Genomic DNA, 17,738 nt, shown 5'->3' on the forward strand with positions numbered 1-17,738 from the left:
ATGTTTCGTCTTTTTTTTTGTTTAATAATATAAGTCCATGCATCATTCCGGATTGATTAATACAGTCAATATGCTTTTAATAGATTTTCTTTAGAGTAAAAGACGCTCCTAGCATCAGCCTGATTAGACTTTCTAACCCTAAAATCATAACATGTATAAAGCTGCTAAGCTTTCAGTTGTTTTTAAGACCATTATGGTTTTATTTATTTCAGGTCATTATGAATGTAACCCATCAAATAGCTCACTGTGGATTCACATGGTAACATCTCAACTTGAAGACTTAGCAGGAATTCAAAATTGTATTTAAAATTATAGATTCTAAACTTATATTCATTGTTAACTCATTTTCCCCAATGGAGCTCAGGAAGTTTGCACTGTAACTTCCAGTGAGATGAGCCTAAGCGTTTTTGATAGAACCAAATTATGCTGTCACATTTCAAACAAATGTTCTTATAACTGGAACCACAGGGGGTACTAAAAAAATGTAAATAGCAAACTCTTCAGCACAAGCTATTTTATAATGGTAGCATTCTTTATTTTCTAGGTCTTAAACTGAATTTTATAAGCCACAGTAAACAAAGTAGCTATCAAGTTTGTAATATTTTGTAAATAACTTAAAATATCACAACAATCACTAAATGTATGCACATAGTGCCAATAGCATTTTGTTCATCACACTAAGAGCTTTAATATGAGCCTAAGTAGTTTTGTATGTGTTAGTTGGTTATTAAGATATTTTGAAAACATAAAATTTATCACAATATAAAAATATTATGTGAAGAACAATTAATATCTCTTTACCTCCAACAGACGGATGTTAACTGTCAATATAGTTTGGTTTACCATTTTTAAGCTTTAAAGCCTTAAGATTTCAGATAAAAGATTTTAATACATTGCAATTAGCATGGTTTTGAAATTATTGATGCAAATATGAACAAACAATATTTGACACCTAGAGGTGAAAGTAGGGTGTAACTGCAGAAGCACCCAGAGGCAATACTTGGCTGCAATGAGTTAAATAAAATGGCTATATCTATTGAATTCCATGTTTGGCAGCCACTTTACCCAAATATTACAATTAATACTATACTGCTTCATGCTGAATAACTTTGCTGTTTGATCTGTTCCTTTCCCATTTAATGGACAAGTACAGTATAATTTCTAACCATATTATGCTATCTCTGTGTAACTTAAACACCTTAGCTTAATCCCTTCTGAATTTGATCAAGATTGTCATGATAAAGACACATTTGACCTTAGCTAATCCTGGATGAACTACTCTAAAATAATGTTTTTTCCTCAAATCTGTATATTTACATTCTATGTTCTTAGTAGTACGCAGCACCTCACTTACAAAATTAATGAGATTCTCTTTAAAAAAAACTGCATATTCTATCAGTCCAGAAACACTTCTGTCTAAATGTTTATAACTAATTATCATGTTCAAACCTTGATCATCAACAATCTATACTACTGCACAATGCTTACTTGAGTATTCATAAACTAGAAGCTATTTGGCAAATTATCTTCTCATAGTGTTAACATTTAATGACAATTTGACTTCCAAGATGATTACACTTTGATCAACAGCTTAACTTCAGCTCTCCCAATGTGAAAACAGAAAATGAGAAACTGCAGCCAGAGATATTGCCAACTTGAGTAAAATTCAGTTAGCGGCTAGAGAGCACACTGCCTGGATGCCTGCATATAAAAAACTGAGACAGCCTGAAAGAAAATCAACCGGAAAAGGTAAAGAGAAAATATTGATTTGGAAGAACCATGCAGCTCTTCGACAAGAAGTTCAAGCTCCAGTTTTGGTGCAAGATGGCTTCTAGGAATCTAAAGGAAAACATAAGTCAAATGTGCTCTGAGCTGATTAGAATAAATTAAGCACTGAAGAAGTATATCAACTCAGATAACAAAAGGCTGGGGAAAATGGAAGCACCTTTAAACAATATTCAGATGAGCTGATATAACTGCAAAAATCAGAGAATGAAATTAAGGAAAGGCTGGCTGAGCATAAGACTGCTCAAGAAGAGATGTTTCACAAAAATATTAGAATTATAGTATTGAGCACGTAGGTAAAATCTGCTGTGTCAGAGAAACTAGAAGGAACCTACTGAATTAATTTTATGAAGGCACAAATAAGCAAATGAGCTGGTATTCCAGAGGGCACACCATTTGTATGCTCCAAATATGGCCAAGGGAAAGCAACCAAGACCTTCATTAGTAAAGATACGAACCTCTGAAACACCACTTCACAATTAAAGTTGTGGAAATAAAAACGGAAGCAGCACCAACCACTTGAAGGACTAATAGAAATTAAGTTTTAATAGGGTTAAGTGCTTTTGTCCAGATTATACCAAAGACTTTTTCAGAAACATAGACAAAAAGATAATACAAGTTAAATGTCCTCCATACCAATCACATGCTCACCCACAACCAATAAAAAGATTACTGTAATTAACACTCCCGTTCATAAACAAATATCTGCTTATAAATTGTAAGTTGTAACCCCATAAACCAATAATTCAATAATTCAAAAATCATTCAAATCACACATTAAATGAACAAAGCTTTAAAATTCTAAATACTGACACATAATGAGAGTAATCCTTTTATTGGTTGTGGGTGAACATGTGATTGTTGTAAAGGACAAGTTTGCAAGACAGAGGGAAGCACAGGAGTTGACCAAAAGAATTGGGAGCACTGTGGATTTGAACTAGAATCTGGAGTTGGGAAATGGAAATGAACAGGAAGAAGACCAGCAACATGGAAATTAACAAAAAAATGTGAGACTGCAGAACATCAGTGGCATTTGTGAAATACACCTGTATAAGAATAAGTGGAAAGCTTGGTATTTTGATGACTGTGTTAAACTTGTGAGGAACTGGAAGGTTTTTGCCTCACTTCATGTCATTATTGTTTGAAAGGATACCAAGAGAAGGGAGGAGTAAGGAAAAAGGTAACTGTAAGCAATGTCTTTTCCTAACAGTATTTCTATGAAACTTTTCACAATATCAATTGCACATTTTATAGTAAAATATTTTAGTTGTTCTTGTATATGATAAAGTTATTAAAATAAAGAGTCACATTTTTCTTCCTCTTCTGTTTCTTTCTTTCTTCTTTTTTAGTATTAAGAAATATTGGCATTATAGTGCAAAAAGAGAAGAAAGCTAGACAAAAGCTGTTTAAGTTAGGCTAGAATCATGGGCTCTTGAGGTGGCAGATGAGGTGCAAATGTACAAGGATCATAAAATATATGTACAGCTGATATATTTTCTATTACTTTTGGATAGGAGAATGTCTGCACTAAAACTCTTGACAATCTAAAAACAAGTTTTAAGTGGAAACAAATAAGAGAACACTGAATATAATGAAAAATTTTCCTTTAGCAATAAATGTTTCCGTTTGTCTTTCAGGCTGTAACAAAGGAATACATTTTTCTTTTTTCTCTTACTTTTTCATGGAGGCAAGATGAAAATAGCCCAATAGAAAATATAACACTGGTTTCTTCAGTGATAAAAATTAATAATTTCTAAAAGTATGCAAGTAATTTTCACATCTGGGTAGGGGGAATAAAGATAAAAAAGAACAGACACCAATTAGTGTAAGTAGAAGCACAGGCTATAATATACATCTTGGCATAGATAATCTGTTGTCTATTTGGCAAAAAATGTTTCTGTTAGGAGGCTTAAACTTTCATTATTTGAAGACACACATAGTTATGTGTCTTTGCATTAAGTTAGTAAGTTATGGAGGTGTACTGGAGAGTGTTTATTTTTTGTTTGAGGGTTTTTATTAAAACAAAAGTCTTGAAGAATGTGGCACAGGTCCCAATGTTGATGATAAGAAAAATGTATAAAGGATTAACCTACCAAACATTAATAGGTGTGGGCATCAGAAAAGCTGGAATTAGATATTAAAACGCTGCCATATATAATAGGTGGGAATAATAACGTCTTACCATTATGGCACCACTTTCCATATTATCTTGGAATGTGAATGGGTTCAGAGATATAGACAAAAAAATAAAAGCTAGACAAAAGCATGTTTAAGTTAATAGGTTATAATAATGGGTTCCTGAGATGGGAGATGAGGTGCAAATGTACAAGGATCATAAAATATATGTACAGCTGATATGTTTTCTATTACTTTTGCATAGGAGAATGTCTGCACTAAAACTCTTGACTTAATCTAAAGATAAGTTTTAAGTGGAAACAAATAAATATGAGAACACTGAATATAATTAAAATGTTTCCTTTAGCAATACATGTTTCAGCTTGTCTTTCAGGCTGCAACAAAGGAATACATTTTTCTTTTTTCTCTTACTTTTTCATGGAGGCAAGATGAATAGCCCAATAGAAACTATAACACTGGTTTCTTCAGTGATAAAAGTTAATAATTTCTGAAAGTATGCAAGTAGTTTTCACATCTGGGAAGGGAGAATAAAGATAAAAAATAACAGACACCAATTAGTGTAAGTAGAAGCACCGGCTATAATATACGTCTTGGCATAGATAACCTGGATTTCAAGTGAACCAGGGACTGTCTTAATGACTGTCTATTTGGCAAAATATGTTTCTATTAGGAGGGTTAAACTTCATTATTTGAAGATGCACATAGTTATGTGTCTTTGCATTAAGTTAGTAAGCTATGGAAGTGTTCTGGGGAGTGTTTGTTTTTTGTTTGAGGGTTTTTATTAAAACAAAGTCTTGAAGAATGTAACATAGGTCCCAAGGTTGATAAGAAAAAAATGTATAAAGGATTAACCTACCAAACATTAATAGGTGTGGGCATTAGAAAAGCTGGAATTAGATATTAAAAAACTGCCATATATAATAGGTAGGAATAATAACTTCTTACCATTATGGCACCACTTTCCATATTATCTTGGAATGTGAATGGATTCAGAGATACAGACAAAAAAGAAAGAATATTTAATTATCTTAGGAATGCAGAGTGCAAATAGCAATGCTACAGGAGACATATTTGGAATAAAATAAGCATGTGAATTTGATAAATAAAGGAATTCAATTTGGATATTCTGCAGAATATAAGAGACAAAGGAAAAGAGTACTTATTTTAATTGCTAGATGAAGTCTAGTATTGATGGAAAAGGAAAAAAATATAATAATGACAGATTTTTAGTAGTAAGGGGCTAATAGCAAAGGATGGGGACTACACTGGCGTACATCACCGGCGTGCAATTATATTCCACCTAAAACTGTTATTTTGGACCTTAAAAACTTTTGGTAGAAATAATCAGCTTTCAGCAGGAAATATTACTTATAGGTAGGGACTGTAATTTGATTTGTAACAATGAAGATGTACCTGGGGACCTTGAAGGTAAAATATAATGAGGGTAGATTTCTGAAGAAATTTATGAAAATATCTGATATGAAATATGTGAATTCACCAGCAGGAACCTGGAAAGAATTTGTATATTATTCCTCAATGTAAAATAACTGGGCTAAACTTCATAGGGATTACACTTCACAAGAACACATCCATTTAATTAAGAACTTTAATACACATCCAGTAGCTATTTCAGATTATGCACCAATAATTACTAAGATAAAAATGCAGGGTAATGAAGTAAAGATGAGACACTGCCAATTCCCCACCTACCTGTTAAAAAGAAAGAAATTGAAGGAATGGAAAATGGAAATTATCTGGAAGTTATTAGGGACGATAGAAAGTACTCCAGAAGTTATAACTAGTGAGTAGAATAAAATGAAGGTGGAGTTTAAAAATAGGGCAGAAATAAAAGTAAAAGAGATCTGGCTATCGAAGGCTATTAAAGGTTAAAGCATTACAAAATAAGGGTAATCTCACAGAACAAGAGTAAGCACAATTGCAGAGTGCTAAAGAGAAAATAAGGGAGTACCTGGATAATATGCATGAGTTTAGAAATATTGCTGTTAAGCAAGTGTTTTTGATAATAACTCCAAAGCACAAAAGCTTTAGGCACAATAACATAGGCAACAGAAAGTAGAAAGGTTTGCTGCCAAACTCAGGCAGCCTACAAGAAAAATAACCAGATATCCTGTAGCGGTATTACAGATATTTTGGAAATTTTATGAAAATTTGTATAAAGCAGAGAAGTGGGTAAATCAAGAAAAAGCACAAATGGGAATATTTATCGAAGACTTAAATATTCCAAGGTTATTGGTTTATTTATTTATTTATTTGACATTTGTTAACCAGGATAGTCCAACTGAGCCAGAGCCCTTTTTTAGTGGAGGCCCAGGGAGAAAAGCTCCACAGAAAAACAATTACATACGTAAGATATGTTACAAGAATTAACAAGAACAGTGTACAGGTAAAAATATATGACACAAATAATGAACAGTTCAAAAAAAATATATATATATATGACACAAATAACAAACAGCTCATGCTAGCTGGTAGGATACTAAAGTAGAAGGCATTAAAACTACATGCAGACATATTGAAATAAACAGGGATTGCACACAGCAATCAAACTGTAATTTTGTGGTATTACAATTGGTTCTGGAAGAAATATTAACAGTATCTGTTAGATAGTGAGCTATGGAGAGTTACTATTAGTATAAAGTAAATGAGGGGAGCTAGAAAAGAGTATTTTTAGTAGAATTTAATTTAGGGGAGGAAGGAGCTATAAGAATTGGGAGGAGGCATGTAACTAAGGTAAGAAGATAGGTTAGGGAAATGGGTAAAAAATGATAGGTAGAAACAAAGAAGAAGTGAAGTGAGACAGGTTGTAGAGAGGTTTGGTAAGGAGTAAAGTAGAAAAGAACAAAAGGACAACTGTGCTAAGTAAAAGCAAATATAAAGAAATGAAAGAATTAGTAAACACAGGTAAAAGAAAAGAGTGACAGGAGGAGTATGAAAAAGTGAGGAGGGTTCATGTAGGATAATTACAGTGACATGGCCAGGAAGTACTGAGGTAATCTTTTAGAGCTTTTTTGAAGAAGTGTGTCTGGTTTACTTGTCAAAGTGACAGGGGAAGTGTGTTTCAGGACAGAGCAGGGAAATAACTATGCAATATTTGACCAAAAGAGTTCTTGGGTTTGTAGATTTATAAGTAATACTGATCAGAGCTTCTAAGAGTATGGGGGGGGGGGGTGTAGAGAGAGACGAAAGAGGAAATGCTAGGGCAGGAGAGGGGTTTGTACATGATGGACTGAATAAAGGTAAGTTGTGAAAGCTGACGATGGTGAGAGAATTCTAAACAGTTTAAGGATTTAAGAGGAAGACAGTGATGAGGCTTTGGAGGGTTTTTAGTTGCAAATCTCACTGCTTTATTGTAGGTAGATTAAAATTTAGAGAGGAGATTAGACTGTAAGTTAGTTAGCATTTGAGAAGGTTAGGAAGAAGGTAAGCATGGGCAAGTGTCTGGCATGATTCAACATTAGGACCTTTTTGCTCCTGTACAATAGACCCAATTTTTGATGGGTTTTTTTAATACAGTGAAATACGTGTAGGTCACATTTTAACTGGTCATCTATAATATCACCCAAAAGCTTGGTATGTGTTTCAGGCTTGATGATTGTGTTGTTTAGGGATGTAATGCTGAATGTAGATTTATGTCGAGACAACGATTTAGGAAGGAAAAGTAAAAGTTTAGTATTTTGGGGGTTGAGTATTGGTTATTTGAGAGCCATATTTTGATGAGGTTGAAAGATTGTTCTGTAAGAGTATGTAGTTTGGGAGAGTATCAGAGGTGGTGATAACTGTGGAGTCATCTGCATACTGTATTAGTGATGACTGTGGACAGGAGGTGTAGAGATGATTTATAAAAATATTGAAAAGTAAAGGACCAAGTATGATCCTTGAAGGACACCCATCTTGATGGGGAGAAAGGGGGGAAAGGAGGAGAGATATTTAACAGCTTGCTGTCTGTTGGAGAGGTAGGTTTGAAACCAGGAGATGGTAGGAGAAGAAAGACTGAATAGAGAGAATTTAGAAATAAGAATAGAGAGTGAGAGACAGTATTGAAAGCTTTGGAGAGATCAAGAAAGAGACAGAAGACCAGCTTGTTATTGTCTCTCTCCTGGGCAATAAGGTTTATGAAGGAAATGAAGGCTGTTATAATGCTGTGGTGAGGTCAGAAGCCATGTTATGTGGACAAGAGTAGATTTTATCTGATGAGTTAGTCAAGGATTTGTTTATGAACACATTTCTCAAGGATTTTGGAAAGGGGAGACAGTATTGCTGCCAGTCAGTAGTTGGCTAGGTCAGTAGAGTTTCCACTCTTGTGCAGTTGAATAGTGTAGAATTTATTTATTTATTTTATTTATTTCAGTTTGTTAACCGGGAAAATCCACTGGGCCAAGGTAGCCCATTTTCAATGGAGGCCCGAGGAGAAAAGCTCCAGACAGATATACTAGTACAATATAATATAATAACTAGTATAGCATATAAGAGAAACAAATTGGAATTGTTTCCAATGTCAGGGAACAGTGGATTCCCTGATAAAATGGTTAATGTGTATGGAAATGGTATAAGCAATAGAATGAGCATAAGAACTTATGGTAGAGTGGAAGTAGATTGTTAGCAAATGGAGAGCAAGGTTTTAGTTTGAGGAGAAGATTTTTGATGTAGTTAGTAGGAATTTGTTGTAGCAAGATGGAGTCACTAGGATGAGAAGGAATGAGAATATTTAAGGGATCTATGGAGTTAGAGGTTTGTATCAGTTTGCTAATTGAGTCAATGAAGCAGAAGTTAAGATGAATGCAATTTCTTGTGGGGAATTATTTGGGCAATGGTTGTGAGTAGAGAGGTTGCCTGGATGTAGGATTTGATTTATGCTCTGCCAAAAGTTTTGGGAATTTTTGTTTTGTGTAGTTGGGGGGTTCTGTTAGAAGTTTGTCTTAAAGTTGTATTTTAGTTAGGCTGCATAGTTCCTTATATGTTTGGTAATCAGAGGGCAGTTTAGTCTTTATCCAGAGCATCCAGATAGATGAGACTCGTCAACTAACAGTTAAGACAGGAAGAGATGATATAAAATAGTGATATAGAACAACTCTACAGGAACATGTGCAGGAATAAATAGTATTCTAGTGGAAGTTAAGAAGGAAAAAAGTGATAACGATCTGGAAGATTTTGTTTAACAGTACTTTAAAAAGAAGGGAGGCACCAACATCCTGGATGAAAAGCTGTAGTTGATGTAATACCTAAATATGGTAATGATCCATCTGATCCAATTTCATACAGCCCAATGTCAATTCTAAACCATGATTATTATGTCTATAATAGCTAAAAGAATGGCAAAGGTAATGCCAATATGGATGGATATGGACCAACTAGTTTTGTGGAGGACAACATTAATAGAACAATGATGATCCAGAGGGAAGTAGAATGTATATAAATACTGCTGTTATTGGCGGGTGTTGATGCAGAAAAGGCATTTGTCAAAATAAGCTGGGATTTTATGAGCAGGGCAATGGAAACATTTGCATTTTCTGATACGATAATAAGGTTACTTAGAAGGATATAGGAAGGATAAGAGGCAAAAATCAAAATAGGATGGTTTCCCCCTGCTACGTTGTATCTGAACCAGGCAGAGGTGTCCTCTTTCCCCTTTATTATTTGCATTATATTTAGAAATACTGGCAAAGTAAATAAGGGACTCAGACATTCATGGATGTAATTGGTATAGTGTTCAAGAAAAGTTGGCTTTATTTGCAGATGATATTATTTTGTACCTGATGGAATCAAAAAAGTCATCTAGTGTTGTGGAATATCCTGAGATAGTTATGGGTGTTTTCTGGATATAAAGTTAATGAAGATAAAACAAAGGCTATAGCTATAAACTATGTACCTACACATAATCTAGTCCAGTAATACATATATTTATGGGGGCATGATAAAATGAAGTATTTGGGAATATGGAGTAAAAAGAACGTGGTTATGGCAGATAAGGATATGTGGGAAGAAACAAAAGATAATAAAAAAAAACTGAGAAAATGGAAGCTCTTGTTTATGGATATGGATAGCAAGATACAAGCAGTAAAAATGTTTTAGTCCCTTTAGTTTTATACACAGGTCAAGCATATTGGTATCAATCAGAGAAGATGTGGGCAGTAATTAATAAATAGTTGTAGGATTTTATTTGGGAGGGGAAGAGGGCAAGAGTCAAGTGAGATAAGTTGATCCTCCCAACAAAACAAGGAGGTTTAGGATTACCTGATTTGAAGGGATATTTCAGAATTAAACACTTAAGGCTCCTATACATAATACAAGCAGAAATATACAATTTTAAATGGAAAGTGATGACAATGAAGCAGGGGGTAATTCAAAAAATAAGGAAAGAATGGAATTTTAGATACAGGTCCTTAAAGAGAATAGCAACAATCACACAGAATATTATATTCATAAAGTAGCAGAAAGTATACTAAGAACTAAGCCAACAAAGAAATGGAGAAAGCAGATTCCACCAGTAGGGATGACTGCAATTAGGGGTACAGAGAATAGACAAGAGGGGGATGGAGTTTACTGGAGGAAGCTGCAAAGGAACCAAGGTATTGGGAAGAAACAATTAGAGAAGGAAAGGTAATACAACTGGAAGAAGCCAAGAAGACATTTGGAAATCCTAAATGAAGGACCTGCACTGGTTGAGGTTTTTAATCGAATCTAGAGAAGAAGATGTTGTTAAAAATGAAGATAATTAGTAGGCATATATAATATTGCATGATAGCTAGAGAAATTAGTCAAAAGAGGACAGAAAAGATTGGGAAGAGAGATTAGATATGCAATTCACAAAGAGATAATAGGATGACATGTGTATGGCTCCCAAATATGCAAAAGAGTCTAGAAGATTTAGGATTTTTGCCTAAAAGTATTTGCATGGATGATTTTGTACCACAAGCAGATTACAAATAATTTTTACTGAGGTACATGGCAAATGTTCTAGGTATGGTGGAGAAGAAAGAGGTAACTGTGAAGATATGTTTTGGAAGTGTAATGTGTTGGCAGACTTGAAAAATTCCATAAAGAGTACTCTGCCGGGAATACTGTGCATGCAAATGAGTGTAGCTAAGGAAATGATTTTTTGAACTGGGATACAGAATCTGAATTGACTAGATATAGTACGGCCTTCTTAAGTTTAATTCTGATGCTTGTCAAAAAAGAAATTACTAGAAAATCTAAATCTAAGCTAACTATACTTGAAGCAGTGGCTATTGTAACAGAGATAAAAGAACAGGAGGGGGGATCCTTAGAAAAGGGTACGAGTAAATTACAAAAAAAATGGAAATTGTGGGAACAGTACATGCAGGAAAAATGTTTTAGAGGAGGAATGCAGTCTAAAAGAAGGCAGAAACTGAATAATTAATGTAATTTTGCTTAGATTATAAGATATATACAATATATGTGATGTCTAATATTTGCAAATGTGAACTTGTTGGTATGATTCAATTACTTTTATATACAATACTCATGTTATAAAAGAGAGGTAAATAATGCAAACTTGCCAGTTTAGAAGTAACTGTTTTATCTGAAGAGGTCAAGGTCAAAATAATTGAGGTAAAACAGGGGCTACAATGCGTACATGAAAATGGATTTTACCTAAAAGTAAGATGGGATGAAGGAAGGAAGGAAAATGGAGATACAGCTATACACATACACTCACAGATTGAAATGAGTGAGAAGAAGAATTTAAATGTAGAGGGGAGTCAATGCATCAAGGGGATTAAGCAGGCGTTAAGCAGGTGTCATCAATAAGGTAAAAGGTCCAAAATAATTGAGGTAAAACAGGGGCTACAATGCGTACATGAAAATGGATTTTACCTAAAAGTAAGATGGGATGAAGGAAGGAAGGAAAATGGAGATACAGCTATACACATACACTCACAGATTGAAATGAGTGAGAAGAAGAATTTAAATGTAGAGGGGAGTCAATGCATCAAGGGGATTAAGCAGGCGTTAAGCAGGTGTCATCAATAAGGTAAAAGGTCCAACAAAATGGCACTGTTCGCTGGAACAAGACAGCAGAGGTATGCTGTGTAATTCTACTGTCCCTGAGGCAGATTGGAGAGGGGAAAGTGAAAGCTTATGCCAAAGCACCAGCAGCTCATCTCAGTTAAGGAACCTGAGGGAAAGTAAAAACTCAGGGACCTGTCAAAGGGGAAGGGGAGGACGGAATATGAAATATGGAAAGAGAAGAAGTAACTATGGTATCGTGGAATATGGAGGGAACCCTGTTCTAAGAAAGAAGGAAAGAAAGTGCATAAAAGAACATGATGTAAGGCATATACAATACAGCCATAAGAGACACGACTGAAATAAAAAGAAAAGAAAAATACATAGATGAGGTTTTCTAAAATGAATAAGGAAAAGCAAAGCAGGAGAAGAAAAGAGACTGGTACTGTTACTATTCAGAAAATGTATGAATGTAGTCACAGAAAAAGGTATCAAACAGCAAAGAGGAGAGAGGAGCAATTTTACTGGCAGGATAGAATGACAGAGGTGGACATTAGGTAATATATGCACATAAAACAAGGATGATAGGGATTTCTACAGCAAGTCTGAGAGGTGAGGCCTGAACAAAAGGGCAGCAAGTAGAACTATTGAGAGGAGATTTAAATATTACTCCAATCCTGAAGAATGCTCAACTGCTTGTCAAACAAAAACTCAAGAAAGGAATGATGAAGGATCTCAGCAGAAACGTAAAAGAAGAGTTGGTGGAAAGATTTATCAAAAGATGTAAACCCAGGTAGAAAAATGTACCTTCATTAGAAACAATCCACTTCAGGCAAGTAGATTGGATAGATTGCTGAGGACTAGTGATATGCTACAGCAAGTGATATAGGTAAAATCCAAGAAAGCTGTCTCTCAATATGCAGAAGTAAAAGTAAACCTACCAGAAAGAAAAAGAAAAACTGGCTGACAGTAGAACACTATAGAGATAAGCTTGTTATGAATGAAGTGTGCAAAAAAAAATAGGAAACCCAGGGCTGATAGCCTAGGACCTACCTCTGAACCTGTAGCTCTCTTCAAGAAAAATCTTGATGATTGGATGTGAAATAGGAAATTCACCCCGGGGATCACCTCTGTGGCTCTGCTCAACAGTGGCACAGGAAAATAATTTTCTTGGATGGCAAAAGCCAGGATACCTTTTTGGCTGGGCTTGTATAGGCCCCAGGGCCGATAGCCTAGTACCTACCTATGAACCCATGAAGATCTACAAAACAAACATTCAAAGACAATGGGCAGGAAAAGAGAAGATGAGGAGAAGTTATGGATTGGTGCTAAAGCAGCAATGTGAACTAAAACCATACAAGTGGAAAGGAGGAGAGGAAACTAGAAGCATGGAAGGGGAGCTTTAGAAGGTCAACTAAGTGACAGCTATAGCTGGTTCATGTAGTGCCCTGTGATGGTTCCTCGTAATTGTGCCCCACCCCTGAACTCTTCAAGTGAAGATCAAAAACAAAAGACAACATCTGCTTACTGAACAAAACTTCCTGCAGAATGGGAGTAAGCCAATCCACACCACCTGCAAAAAAAGAAAAACTTGAGATTTCGGCATGCTGGAAAAGAAAAATGGCCACTGCATCAGCTTCTACTGCTGCGAATCAATGTCCCACCTGCTCTTCAAATGAAAAGTACAAAGAAAGAAAAAAAGAGTTTGGTTAACTATGGAAAGCTATCTGGTAAAAAATATATAAATAACACAACTACTTTCTGTATCAGCATTGCGGTACATAATACAGCTGCAGGAACTCTCAGATCACATCCTCTAACACTTGTTCCCTTTGCCCACCCTTGCTGCGCTACTGGTGATATATAGAAGGAAATATCTAAAGGGGGAAATAAAGATAGTCTTTAAAAAAAAAAAAAACAGGTACTGAGAGCAGAAATGAAGTTGTAGCTATGTAGTGACAGAAATTTTAAAACATAGATTGCAAAGAAAAACTATTGGTGGGTAGCAAAATAAGCAGGAGGTAGGAATCTGGAAAAGAAGTAAGAAACAAGGCAAGAGAGCAAGAAGAAACAGTGTGCCAAATTATTAAAGATGATAGAAAGATCAGAGAAGTATACTAGCTGTTATCAAGACTTGTGGACGGTACTGGATAAAGAAGGGAATGGAAGTGGGATGTGGACAGTAAAATGGAAGCTATGGAGTACAGGATAAACTGGTAGGGATTTGAAAAAAAAGCCAGATATCTCTGTCAAACAAAGAAAGAAAAATATGGACAGAATAAAACAGAAACAAATCAGGTGGATCGGATGGATTCCACCAAGAAAATAATAAGTGAAACATAAGTCTGATCAGCCTCATATGTAAAGCCATGGAAAAACATTTTTTTATGGAACTAATCAATACAGACGTAGGAAACCTGCAAACACTGGACTTGTCTCTGTTTGGATTTTTTTTGGGGGGGGGCAGATTATGCTTCCTCAACCTGATTGAAGTTTTAGAAAAATCAAAGCAGTCAATAAAGGTAAAATAGTACACACCATTTTCCTTGACCCAAAGCTAAAGCTTTTTGACAAAATCACCCACTCAGGTATAATAGAAATGCTAAGTAAACTGGGAATAAACTCCTATGTTACCCACTAGATTTCCAGCTGGTTCACACATGGCATGCAGGAAATCAAAATAGGGGAAGTTACCTCCCCAAAGTGGCCAGACACCAGTTGAGTCCCTCAAGGTTCTGTGCAGAAACCTCTCCTGTTTGACATCTACTTTTCTGAAGTAAAAGCCAATACCAAAGGGCTTTGGCTGACTAAGTTTGCAGATGACTACAACCTAGGATCAGTCATTGAATCTCCAAATGACTTAGCTATCTTGCAGGAAGTTTTTTTCCCAAATAAATAACTGCTGCCAAAATAATGGGATGAAACTAAATGCCAAAAAATGCATTATTGTATCCTTTGGGAAGTTATCTACCACAGGAAACTACCTCATTGGCAATATGCCCCTAAAAGTTAAACCATTTGTTCAGGATTTAGGAACTTATGTGGACAGTGTCCTAACCTTTGACCAACATGTATCCATTGTCATATGAAAGTCCTTGTAAAGTGTTCAGCTTATAAACAATGGGATTGTGTCTAGCTCTAAGGATGCCATTTTCCCCCTTTTTCTCAGCCCTCATTAGGTCAATCATTGAGAATAATGCTCCCTTTGGCATGTATATGTCAAGACACATGTAAAAACTGCCCTGTCACTATACTCATTATCCCACATACTACTAAGAGGTGAACTGTGTCTGGCATACAAGACATCCACAAACCCAATACTGATGCATCTACTGCACGACAGCAAGTCAAATAACATCAGAAATACTCTGTCTATGGATCCCTTACTTTACCCTTGCTGCAACATCAACAGAAGGGTTTAGAGGGACTGGTATGTTGCTCTGGAACAGGATCCATTCACATAAAACAAAGCTCATCCTTGTCCATATTCAAGTGCAACTTGGATTTATGGACAGGAAACAGAAAATTTACCCAGAACTACCCTTTGTACTACTAATGGACAGAAGCTGCTCCTAAATGCTTTATCCTATGCATGGATCCCTTGAAGTATCTATGGTATGATCCCAGTTATTCTCACTAGGGGTAATATATAATTAAAAAACATGAGATGGATAAAGCCATTAAAACACCAAATGTAATAGGTTAAGTCAAGCACCAAACTAAAAACTGGATAGGTTTAAAATGGGCTGCAAGGACAGTAAGCCCAGTACTTACCTATGGATATATAAGAAGAGATGGAAAATTTGGCAGAGGGCTACCACAAGACTGCTATTTCCTGGAAGACTTTTACATCTGTGAAGAAGGTAAGGATGGTGATGGCACCAAGGGAAGAGACAGAGTGAGAGGAAGGAGAGAGGAGGTAGAAAATGACAAGCTTATCTCTTTGATAAACTCAGACATTAAAATATTGGTGAACATGCTAGCAAAACAGTTAGATATGGCCATGCCTGAGGTAGTTCAAGAAAGGCAAAATGGGTTTTGTTTAGAAGAGATGCTTATAGGACAACTGGTTGGCCAAGACAGAATTTAAGGGGAAGGTAGAAGATAAATGAGACATACAGGGAAGAAAGATATTATTTAGTGTGGAAAAGCCTTTGACATTGAGATCAAATTTTCTATCAAAAGCACTGGAAATAGATGGGTAGGAGGAAGATGTAGAGGTTGTGGCATGACACCGTACTAATCCCCAGAAAGAAAAATAATTCTGAATAGATGAAGCCAATGTAGAGAATGACTTCAGCCAGGGGAGCCCATTCTCTATAGACCTCTTAACTCTAGAAGATCTGGGGTTAGAAGTGAGAAGCATGTGGACAGACTTAAACTGGGGAAAAAGGATGCTACCAAAGTAATAGTCATGCACAGGGAATTGCTTATTACTTATAACAGACATTGGCACACTTATGGCCAAGGTAGAGAAGAGGAGGATGGGCACACTTTAGGGAGAAAATGTTCAGAAAACTCCTAAACCAGTAATATGTCAACAGCAAGAGAATCCATACAAGTACATTTGGATAACCTGAAAAGGTGTGCAGAGGAAATGCTTAGCAAAGTTAATGGACACAAAATCACTCTGCTAAGTAGAACAAATGCTATCAGAATGAATCTGGTCATTAAGGATAACGGAAATAGTTACCATAGTTGAAAGGAATGCAGTCACCCTGTTCAGAAAGATATATGTTATCAGAATGAAGGCAAACTTGTCCATTATACATGATCTCAGGAATCTCCCAAAAGACCTGAACTCAGAGAAGCTGTCTAAGTTACACAAACAGGGTAGAGAAATAGGTAGGGGAAGAAGGGTGAACCAGAATATAAAGAAACTATGAAGGTATAGTGGGAAATGCCGGGTCTATATCATAACACCGAAACCGTAAATGTCAAACTCTCACATGAGCGAATATTACTTGAAAACGGTATTGTGGGGGGTGCCGCTAAATATATATTCCTACTCCAAGATCGCACTACAGTGAGGAAAGGGCAAAAATCCCAATCTTCACTGTACCGTGAACAAAATTAATAAACTTCGAGGACGTGATTTTTTGCTCATGTCAGCGTTCAAAGTTGTCGGTTATAGACCCAGAAATGCCACACATAGCAATTTGACCATTAATTTTTAACATTATACAGTGGCTTAAAATGTAGAAAATTATGAAAATTGGGTAGTTCTCTATGGAAAAGGGACTTCGTGGAGAATAATAAGCTCGCCATGAGTAAATGGGAGACTATTAAACTGGAATAAAGCCTAAAGAGTAAATATGATGAGGAAAATAATGGGGGAAGAAAGTTAAGTAACTGACAAAATGAAGTATGGTGGAACTGTAAGATAAGGTCAGTGAAGAACTTTAAAAAAGTCCCTGAGATGGCAAACTGCAATGAAAACTCTAAATGAGCTGTAGGTCCAGTATAGGCTACATAAAGTAAAATGGGAAATGATTTAGGAACCAAAGGAGAGCTGACATCCAAATAGCAGAAAGGAGTAAAGGTGCACATGCCTGAGACTTTTGAAGAAAAGTTGAGCCAGAGCTGAATCAAGGGTCTGGCCTGGCTCTTAGAGCCCACTAAGAGCTAAGTCAGAGTAGATGATTAGAACAGTAGCTCAGCTAAAAATAACTATGTTGGGAAGTTCAGAGCAAATTATTTAGTTAAAAAAGTATAGTTACAGTCAAATAAACATTGGTGTTGCCAGCATTCAGTGAAATGAATGAATGATGATAGTATATTGATCACACTTCCTATAACGGTTTATACCCAGCCACCCCCTTCTCCATGCC

Source organism: Protopterus annectens, chromosome 9.part0 (genome assembly GCF_019279795.1).
Source record: "Protopterus annectens isolate FY-2018-M chromosome 9.part0, PAN1.0, whole genome shotgun sequence".
NCBI lineage: Eukaryota > Metazoa > Chordata > Ceratodontiformes > Protopteridae > Protopterus > Protopterus annectens.